Source organism: Mycteria americana, chromosome 1, assembly GCF_035582795.1.
Source record: "Mycteria americana isolate JAX WOST 10 ecotype Jacksonville Zoo and Gardens chromosome 1, USCA_MyAme_1.0, whole genome shotgun sequence".
Lineage (NCBI taxonomy): Eukaryota > Metazoa > Chordata > Aves > Ciconiiformes > Ciconiidae > Mycteria > Mycteria americana.
The window spans coordinates 120,662,208-120,673,477 of NC_134365.1; the positions used below are offsets into that span (position 1 = coordinate 120,662,208).

Here is an 11,270-nt window from a genome sequence, read left to right on the forward strand (position 1 = left end):
GTTTGGTTTGGGAATGTTTCCTGTCTCTCACTTTTGATACTAAATAGTTAGGCATGTTCTTAAACTTGAGCCTGTTATTTCACTGAAATCTAATTATTTTCAACAATAGCATTTAGCTGGGGTTTTCAGAAGCACCTGGGTGACATGGTCGCTGAAATCCCACTTTTAAAGTGCCTGGGGAGCCCCATTTGAAACCGGGGGGATTTCAGTGCTTGAACAAGAGCATCACTGTGGAAATGTGGCTGAAGAATACGGCTGCACAATAGCCCATCTGCAGCTCTGGAGAAAATGCATCATGTAACATACCCTTCCTCTTCAATATCAGGTATTGTGGAAAGCATTTCCTCTAAGCACATGATTTCTGTATTTTAGACCAAGCACTTTACTAGATGGGCCTTTTTTTCAGGTTCAAAGTCTCACATATTCAAAGTCAGCTTCTTTTTCTTTTTTTTAATGAAAGAAAGAAAAATATCCAAAGCATTCAGATAACATTTAGCTTGTAACTCTTTTTATTTCCATTACCTTCATCCTCTAGCTCCTATAGCTGGAGACAGACATATTTCCAAACTTCTGAAAAAAAATTCCTTGTCCAGAAAATAAGTAAACAAGCTCCAGGCTCTTGCCCTGGAAACCCACATCTTGTAATATCGCAACAAATACGGCATTGCTGCGATGATGCAAACATGAACAAAACTGCAGCCAGACCCAGAAAGCCCTGACTTCTGCGCTCTCTCTCGCTCTCATTCCTCTCTTGTTCTTAGACTCAATAGCCACTTTATCAGGGGCACCTTCACGTTTTAAAGAGAACCTAACCAAAGAACTGAAAAACCCAGCTAGAAAAAAGGCAGTGACATCTTAAGGGAGGAGGGAGGAATTTATTGCCGTTTGTTTGCCAGGAGTGTGGTTTTCTGTCGTTTTTACATCTGAATTGCAGGGCATTTCCCAAGCTTTTTAAGGCAGCTCTGCTGTCTGCTGATAGACATCGCCAGTGATTAGCAAGGAAGGTCACAATCTTAATTATTGCTCTGCTGTTACAAATAAGCATCAGTAGCAGACTCTACTATGGTGAATATGGCTTTATTTCCATGGCAGCTTTCTTCGCGCATTTTTAGTGAGAGAGCATTTTGTCTTCCCTGACCATTAAAACCATTTGGAAAGTATAGAGAAGTATTTTGCCGACACGATTTTATCTATTCGTGCAAAGCATCGACGTTTCAGACCCTTGTTCAGAAATTCAACACGTTCACCATCCGCTGCTGCTGCCCCTTCCACGCCACCATCATTGGTTCATCCCTGTCTCTTGCCGGACTGCAGCCGTGTCACCAGCGAGCACCACGCCAGAAATGAGGAGCTCTAGGGTGATGCAGCACACAGAGAAAGAAGTAAAGTCAAATTTAGCTCTTTATTTCAATTCTAGAGCACTTTCACTTCAGTTGTATTGCACACAAATGAGTGTAACTGGACTTTTCTCTCATTTAAAGCCATGCAAGGAGGAAACAAACGATGAAGACCATACACATTGGAGGTTTAATCAAAATCAAATAGGCAAGGGCAGACTGTTACGTCTAGATCAGAGCCTCAGCTGGTATAAATCCAGGTCGCTCTGTTGCCTGTGGCAGGGATGTGTCAGCTTTTCCCAGCCAAGGATCTAGTCCAGGAGCACATTTATAAGGGTAGTTTGATCTTCTGTGTATTTCAGATGTGTATAGAAAGGATGAAATGCTTTTTGCAGTAGAAAAAAAGATAAAAGTAAGAAATAATAATTGAGCGTGGAATAAAAGGAAGGGAGATCTTGCAGGTTTGTTAGGCAGTCCTCCAGCCTCTCTCTCCCTCTCTTCCCTCTGCAAAGAGAAGCAAATTAACTGTTTAACAAAGGGATCATATTTCCGGATATGACAGGAGGAGACAGATTATGAGCAGATACAAATGGAAAGTCTTGTGCCAAAAATTGAATGCTCTTAAGGAAGACTAAGTATCCTGGGCAGCTACTAGGATTGCTAAAGGAAATGAGGAAAGAAATTAGTGAAGCCTTAACAGATTTTTTCTAATTGCCCCTGTGACAGGTTAGGCTACAGAGCGAGGGAGAGCGAGCAACACAATGCGCAGACTTATTGCAACCATGTTTTTTATTATTAAGGGGTCATGAGATACAGCAGGTAGTTAGAATCCAGTTGGCTTGAAGTTATTTCCTGGGGAAACAGTTTTGTGGGATTTAATGAAGTCATGATATAATACTTTGAAAAGACTCATTTAACCGGGATAGCCAAAATGGATTAGGCTGAGGGGCAGTCTTGCTTCACAGCTGTTTGAAAGTCCTGGAAGACATTGCTAAACCTGTCTGGGAAATGGTTTTCCCATCTTGCAAAACTTTTTGAGATTTTAAAATATTTTCCTGCTCTGAATCAGAATTATAAACAAGGCTTTGTAACATTTTGTTCTTGTTAGGGACCCAAAAAAACAAAAGAGAGAGAGAGAAAGAGGGAAAGAAAGAAGGAGAAAGACTGACGCACTCCTCTGTGTCAGAGCCAGTGGCCCTCCTCTCGGGTAAGGGGAACTCTCTCCTTGAGCAGAATCAGGCAGCGTCTCGCTGCCCGACTGCCTACGGTGCAGGCAGTGGTCTCTCCTCGCCCTTCAGCCTTTATCTGCTTTCCCAGTGCTTTCCAAGAAATTCCACCTCTGCTCTCCTTTGCCTCAAGTTTTGATTTTCTGTTCCAAATCAATATTCTTTTAAGGAAAGTCATACAGTAAAAAAAAAAAAATCTGGGCTAAGGATAACTATCTGCATTAAATGAGAAGTGTAGTGAGCAGTTAAACTCTTCTCTGTTACAACAAATGAGTAGTCTTAGGTTTGTTACATCAGCTAAGGAAAAAAAATCAAGTATGTCTTATTGACTGAAATGTCCTTAGAACGGATTGCCCAAATTCATTCCGATTTGAACAGTTTAGGGTTAAATGACACTTCGGAGGTATTTTCTAATTTTAGTTAGGTGGGAAGATGGTCCTACAGCATAAGCAAGTGGAGCATTTCTGATGGAAATATTCTGATTATAAGTACCCAGGAGCTCCAGTCCAAACTTTGCGGTTAAATCTCTGTGTAGCTTTGAGAGAGAGCAGGTAAAGAAATTGAGATGGATAAGCTGTCTGCTAAACAGTGATGAAAATTATAATGACTGTCTCACAAATGAGTTGTAGAGACAGATTAGTTAGCATTTATGAAGTATTTTGAAATGAATGCATAATATTCTATAATCCATACTGTGGGTCTTCAAAAAACGGAGGCCTTTGATGATACTTGTTACCTAGAAAGTATACTACAGCTTCAGTGTCCTGTGGTGCCACTGATCCAATTTTACGTCCGGTGTTAAGTCACCGATTTCAACACCATTACATCAGATATGAACTTTGTTCCTTGTGTCTTCAAGCACTTCATTTTACCCTACCTTGCTTTCTGATAAAATCATTAGGGTGAGAAGGATTGGGTGTGAAATAAAATAGGAAATTATAATGTGACATGCTGCAGCAATTCAATGTGACAGACTGACTCTAAGCCAAACATTTCTAATGACTAAAGCACTTTATTAAATTTGAATGACTTTTAAATAATATTTTAAGACCTGTACTTGTTATTAGCAGGCAGTGACTGTAATGATGAGATTAAATCTACTCTTGTAAGACTGTCTGTGGTTCAAACAGCCATATTCGCCGACATACTACGCATTTCTCTAGACTTAAAAACAGCTTCACGCTTGATTTTCCCAGTTACTGTAACCTGGCGTGTGCCTGCTTCACATTGCCAGAGTGGCAAAGAGCAGCCATAGAGACCTGCAAATGAAATCTGAATTATTGGTCAGACTTTTGAAATGAATCTCAGAAGGGGAGCACAGAAGCTCTTGGTGCTCATTGGCATCCAAGGACAACTGTGTTTGCTTGTCAGAGCAGTCTTATTTGGGAGGGCAGTATGTTAATACAGAACGATAGACAACACTGCTATTTTTCAAATAAGCCCTGGCACACTGGGCCTGCTGAGGAAGTTCAGCGAAGCTGGGTTTTGGTTGTAGCTGGCCAGCATAAATCTGATAAAATCAGGACATCCGTCGGCTGAGGTGCAGCTGAAAAGGAGGACTGAAAGGAGAAGAAGCACTGGCCAAGGAAGACAGCTTGATCAACTAGAGGGTATGTATTGTAACACAAAAAGTCATCAAATTTAACAGACTGTTCTGATTCCCCTTTTTTCTTTCTGGTCTTACAGCTGGAGTTTCCCCTCCTAGATCCTCCAACAAGATTATTAGAGTTGGAAAGAGGTAAGAATGGGATGCTGGACTATAATAGCAAATCCATAAGCAGCACATGTAACAGCCTTATTAACTATACTTCAGTGTCCCAAAATTTGAAAGAAACCATATGCCTGAACCACTGTTATGTGAAAAAAGGGGACTTCCAGGTAAAATATTTCCTGCCAGCTTGTAATATTTCCAGGGGAAGAAGAACAATTTTAAATCAACACTCTACAAAAGAGTATTCAGCTTGAGTCAGTATAACTGAAAACACATACAAGGCTATGGTTCATCGAACACGTAGCCACTAAGAAAGTGGGATTTGCCTTGTTTTTGCAGTATGTTTAAAGACATGCTAACAGTCATGTATATGTGTGATAAATAGGGCTTTATTCAGAAAGGGTATTTGTGGTTAGCTAAGAAGTTCTCAAATCAAAAGGCGTGTGTATAGAAAAACACCGACTTAAGTTCTCATTTGATATTTCTTTCCTGTCATTTTTCCTAAACTCGATGGCGGCCGCAGCCTTGCCTTTTGCGCCCTGCAGAAGATTGTTACCACCTTTGCGCCTGGCAGCCTCTGTGCAGAGAAGCGATGTGAGCTTGATTCCTGGCTCATGTGAACATGACATGGTGCTCCCTCAGCTGCCTGAGCACCACGAGACCAGCCACACCTAGCAATTATTTTAATCATGCCTTCATTTTACCTCCTGCCTGTAGCACTCAGCCGAGTTGGAAGAGCCCTGGTAATTACCGTAACATTAGATGAGAAGCAGAGCTAAAGCATGTGTCATCTGGAGTCTGCAAGAAGGGCCGGGCCACCACATGGGGCTCTGCTGCTTCCCTGCAGGATGGGGGCATCCCTCTGCCCCACATTTCTTCGGTTTGTTGCACTCACTCACCCAGCTCATATGGAGGACACATGCTTGGTTAAAGAAGGAGGTAACGTTGTGTTTTTCCTGTGCAGAAAGGACATACCTCAAACGACATTGCTGCATCCTCATCCACTGCACTGGCTGCAAACTCATTTTGTTTGTTGATGAAAGCGCAAGTCAAAGAGATGAAGAGAGAGAGGAGGGGACAGGGAGATGTCTAATGTGTAGATGTGTAGACATTAATGTCTAATGTCTAACTAAAACCATACTTTATTTATGGTAAGCCCCCACAGGTCCCCTTTAGCATCCTGGAGACTTGAAAGGAATGTAGACTAAGCCCCAAAAGAGACACTTAAGTGCTTTCCTCCCCCTTGAGCATCAGCCGAGATTGAGAGAGGAAAAGAAGGGGAGAGTAGCAGTAGCCTCAGAGGAACAATGCATAAAGTGCTGGTTACCCTCGTGCAGCTGATGGGCTGCGAGGAACGGAGAAGAGAGAAGAAGCATCATCTGAGCCCATGAAGAAGGGAGAAGTACCGCTTCCCAGTACCTGTTTTCTTGAACAACAGATGCAAGATAACCCTTTCCTTGAACCAAATGTCTCTACTGTTAAGACCCAGTCCTGTGAATGTTTACCCATGTATTTAAGCTGAATACCAAGGGGGAGACTTAAGTTAAAAAAAAAAAAAATTACAGGCATAAGGGGAGAAAAACTGGGACTTGGGATTAAAATGGTGGAAACTGCTTTTAACTTCAATTATGACCAAGGCAGCCATGAAAACAAAGAAGTCATAACTGAAGGCAAGAATAGGGCAATATAACATATAGGGTATTCTCCCTCTCATCACTTCAAACTCTTGACAGTATTTCACATTTTACAGAGAACAGAGAAAAGCTAAACTTTTATGCAGGCCAACATGAATATTTTCGGCCTGCAAATATGCATTCATCAACCAACCTAACCTCCATGAGTGGAGACATGGATGTTAGGTTAGTGCACATTTCATGTTTGTAGAGATGGGTGCAAATATGTGAAACATTCATACAAAAATACCGTAGTTTTCCTTGCACAGCATGTGAAAAGGAAAGAGCTGCCATGGAGTCACAAACGAGATTCCCATCATTTAATCGGTTCTTCTTCTCCCATTGAAGGAAAGGGAAGGGCTTAAAAGAAAAGCCAAAGCCCAATGAAAAGCAGTATGAAGAAAATTAAAAGTCCTCAAATATTCTGCTGTTGAAAAAGCTCCTGCTCTGATAACAAATAATCACTAGCAAATTTCAGCCAATTCTAGTTTTGTGTAATCACACCTGACCCCAGCTGGAGAAAGCTGAGTTTGTTGAGAGCTCAGGGAGGGACTTTCTCTTTAAAGTAAAAGAACATAAAATAGAAGTTCACTTCCTTTCGTTTGTTTTGTACTGTCAGATGTTTCATACATTTTACTGGGTATCTACTGCTTCTTTACCCACAAGTAATATATAAGCATTTATGCTATGCAGAGCATAGCTCAACCCACTCAAAACCGTTCCCCAGATTTTAATATTATTTGGAGGTTATACTTATTTCGTCCTTTTCTAAAGAATACTAAGAAATCTGAAAAAGGAGTTTCTTGTGTGGTTGCATTAGCTAAAATTGGCATTCTCCCTAGCATGCCACTGCTCCTTTGAACCCAGAATCTTCACCAGCGTTTGGGAACATGTGAATTGCTTCCATTAGAAGAAAGGGCATTTCTTCTGTGCAGTTCTGCTAATGTAAAGCGACCAGGCAAGCTGTCTCCCTTCTCTGAACGCCGAGCAGATCAGACACCACTATACACTTCCCTAAAGCACTGTTCAAGACCCTTCCCCAGGCAGGAGCTCTGCTCCCAAATCTCTCCTTGCTTTCTCCCTGGGCAGCAGAACGAGCGTTTCTCCGGCTGCTCTGCTGTTTTCTGTTTGTTTCTGGGGTGCTTATGGGTGGTGTTTCTCCTACTTGTACGGATGAGCCGAGTTATCCAGAAGCCTCACCCTATACCCCTGCGCAGCAACCCCCAGCCATGCCTGCCTCGAGCCATGGGTCTGCCTTGGCCTGCCGAGACCAGGAGGAGAGGTTTTGCCCCCGGTAGGCTCTCCCTCGGGCGCCCATGGATTCCCGGCACGGCACCGAGACGTGCTGTGGCACAGTGCCGGGAGCGGCGCCAGCCCCGAGCCAGGGGAGCAGGACGCGTGCACCACCGGGGCTCGCACCCCTTCACCCTCGCCAGCCAGTCCAAGCCCGCTGTAAATGGGTGCATTGCTCTTTAATTGGCATCATTACCTCATATAATGTTTTCTAATTATATTATTGATTTTTCCCCCCATTCTTTTTAATGGATTCCCCTTCCAATTCACCCTCAGTAAAGACACTGGCAAGTAGTGCAGATGGGTCTCCAGGGAACCTCTTCCAACTACGTTTATTACACACAGCATACAGGTGTTTCATTCTGCGTTGGCTTCTTAGTTAGCCAGAAGCAATATTGTTTGGGGGATGGCAGAGAGAGCAAGAGAGATCGCGGTCCACTAACACAGTCCGGCACAATAATTACTGCTCCATAATAACAGGCAGAATTATTACTGTGCCCAGACTTCTTTTTTCCTGCTTCACAACTCAGAGGAGCTGCCTGTAGAGCTAGGCAGGAAACAGATCTCATATCCTGCAAAAAATGTTGGTAATTTTAAAAATATTCTCGTTGCACATTGGAAAACACCTGAGCACTTTCAAACAAAAATCAGCATGAGCATCCCACACGCAGGGCAGAGCAGCAGATGAGTAGCGAAGGCACTACAACCAGCGTGTCTCTGTGGGTGCGACCAGGTAGGTGTTAGGGGGATCTGCCCATCCTCTGAGCTGTCAGGACACAGTGCCATAACAACAAAAGCCGTGCTAGAGCCCTGTGCTACGTCGGAGCTAGCAACCCTTGCTGAGCATGGATTTGGGGAGGGGAGGAAGGAGGGAACATTGCTTCCTCAGCTGGGCAAACCAACTCAAATGACCCAGTCTCTCTGCTCTAGGTATGCAGAGCTCATGCCCACCCAACCTGACAGCAAACCTACTCTGCTGGGAGGCGGGCCCAAGCTGAAGACATGAACCTTGCTCTCCTCCGTATCGGGCAATGCCGTCAGCACACAGATGCTGCCCTGCGGAAGCGCATACTGCAGCAGTTAAAGCTTGAGCTTCACCTGCTGCCATTACAATGGCATGAGTCGCCCACACGCAGGCACCATCTTTTTTCTGATGTGTTTTATGCCCCTTTGGAATCAAATGCGTCAAAAACATATATATGTTAAAAATAACCACGTAGCAGAATAATTGTGTGCTCCAGGAACGAGACCACTACTACACCAAAATGGAAGTTCCAGGATAACACCAACATGCCGGTTCCCTGTGCAGAGCAGCTCTCGGTGAGCCCGTCCCTGCAGACCCCCTGCTGCAAGAGCAGCAAAATTTCTGAGAACACTAGAGGAGGGCTTTAAAGCTGGGGGGAAAGTGCTGGTGTGAAATGTCCCCTTCCCTGTTCCAGCTGTCCTGCAGAAAGCTTGGAGGTGAGTGGTGGCAGGAAAAAACAGTGGGGACCCTTGGACTGGGGGGGGGGGGAGTGCAATAAACCCCAAAGACCCTCTTCCTTCCCCTCCAGCTCACTCGCGCTCTTCCCAGCGGAGCTGACTAATCCCACACGCCGGGAAGCGCCCGCTGGCAGGTGCCCCTCTGGGGCAGCACGGCCGGGGGCTACGCGTGCTGCTGCCTTGGGTGAGGACTGCGAAGAAGAGAGCAAATAGGGCCCAAGGGTTTGGGCTCAGGCTCTTCCAAACCCGTAACCTCCGTGGTGACACCAGCAGGGCTGAAAAGAGGATTTGCAGCCAGCCTGAGGGAGTCGCAGAGGACTGCCTTTCTCATTTTATGTGCTGTATTGCCTTACAGGCGGTTTTAAAGCTGAGGAAATACAGGCTGCTGCCTACAAGCCAGCTTCTTAGCTGGCACAAACTGCAGCGGTGCCATCGCCATCGGTGAGGCTAGGCTAGCTGGCAGCAGGGTCTGACTCCATCCCCACGTACCTGCTGCCCTGTGCCACTGCTTTCCATGTGTCTCCCACGCATTTAATAGGGAGCCAAGAGTAGGGCTGCTCCGGCTGGAGGGTAGGCTGCCGGTGCCGCAACGCCTGGGCTGCCCAGATGGTACCATCTGTTGCATGCCATTACGCTCTTGGCCTCGGCCCGTTTTTTCTCAAGAGACTCGATGGAGAAAGGACAATATATTCTATTCTTTCAACGATGGTATTGCTTTGCCCAGAGCCTAATTAGCAGCGCGGTTGTGTAAAACTGCTGTTCCTCGATACCCTTCCCACGTGGATGTTCCAGTACAAGTGCTGGGTCGGTTGCTATTTCATTATTCATTAAAATTTTGAATCACATGACTGAAAATTTGCGCAAATAATGCACAGCATTTTGAGGAGAGTAAATAAAATGTTTCTTTTGCTGAGGAAGCTGACTTGAGAGAAGCGGGAGAGAAAGAGAAAATGCAGCCCTAACAAATACTATTTGCAGTTAAATGAAGCAGAAAACCGAAAGGAGACTCTTTTTGACTTTTGGAGCTCCACAACACTTTTTCAGCATTATTTTCCCGCACTGAAGCAAAGAACTAGAATGGATTATCAGGGAGCTGTGGCCATGGGTTTTCACAGCTGCTATTAAAAGCCACTCTTGTAGTATGTCTCGGAAACACATCCCACAAACTACCAGCCACCTGCAGGCTCACCGCCAGCCACTTCTGAGCTGAACAGCCAGGCTGCCGGTAGCTCTGTGGGGAGGATCAGCTCTGCTGCACCCCAGACTGGGTCCTTTTCCCTCACTCTCCTCCCTGCAGCAGCAGGCAAAACACAGGCAGGCAGTCTGGCAGTGTGGGGAGCCGCACGGGTCTGCCCGTACCTGCGCCAGCTGACCTCCCTCCTGACGCTCCAAGCCCATTCCTCTGTAACACCCATCGAGGGAAGCAGGATGAAGTGGGATGGACACCTGGGACCGTATAACACCTCCGCCTTCATTCGCCTACGGTAGCGTCTCGCCCACAGTTCTCTGTAACTGCAATGCTGCAGCAATCACTAAATTACATAGCTGGTAATTCTTTCTCCAATTAATTCTTAAAAACCCTACGACGTATGACTTTGTGATATAGAACTAAGCTTATTTTTCCGCACACGGCGATAATAGGCAGTTTGCTGCAAAGTGTTAGATATCAGTGTTTGAAGTGCAAAGTCCTTGCTTGTGACTGAATACACAGTACATCCAACGTATGCTTTGATGAACTGAACATCCAAATTTTATATCAAATAGGCAGGTTTGATGAAGTCAATTGGTTTGAAGCATTGCATGAGGAGTTAGTTAGGAGGTAATAAATACTAAAGAGTTTTAAATGTTTCATTGTTAATTTGTCCAGACTAATAATTCATATTTCATAAGAAATATGAATTTCATTGAAATTTCATAGGTGGTGCAAATTTGGATGTAATGTGGTGTAATCTTCTCACATTCCCACAAACTCAATTTCTCCACAGCAATATAATTCCCTTTCTACATGTGTGTATTGAGTCTTGTACGTGTTCAAAGGGTCAACGCCAGGTGCTGCTCAGCTCATGTGGAAACACTTTTGGCTAACCAGAGTTAGAAACAGCTTTTCTAAGGGGGGTTAGAAAAACCACAGTCCTCTGGAACTGGGAAGTGCTGGATCCACCTTCTAAGTCATCAGGTTTTATGACACAAAAATAGTCCACAGAGTCAGACCAAAAGTCCACTTGGCCCAGTACAAATGGTGGCGGTATCCAGGAAGGGATACTTAGCTGAAAAAATAAAAATAACAGGGCAAGACTTAAGTCTCATATATCATCCAGCTTGCAGGAATAAGTAGCTTCAGGCCCCCTGAGCTGGAAGGTACATGCATTTAGTAGTTACCAGTGGATATATTACTCCCAGGTCACAAACTGCATGGAGGTACAGACAAGTGAAGGAAGTCAAATGCAGCATATAAATAGGAAACATGATTATTGCATGCTCCATCATCAATAGAGACAGCTGAGATTTATCTGCTATGTTGGAACAAACATATTTGCCTAATTATCAA

At 44.5% G+C, this 11,270-nt stretch overlaps 1 long non-coding RNA gene across 1 annotated transcript; it reads left to right on the plus strand.

The window, feature by feature from the left end:
- The first annotated feature begins 2,459 nt into the window (after positions 1–2,459).
- Positions 2,460–5,949, plus strand: LOC142404854 (uncharacterized). Its single transcript, XR_012773973.1, has 3 exons — positions 2,460–2,544; positions 4,250–4,301; positions 4,992–5,949. It is a non-coding gene; the product is annotated as an uncharacterized LOC142404854 (long non-coding RNA).
- Positions 5,950–11,270: the final 5,321 nt, after the last annotated feature.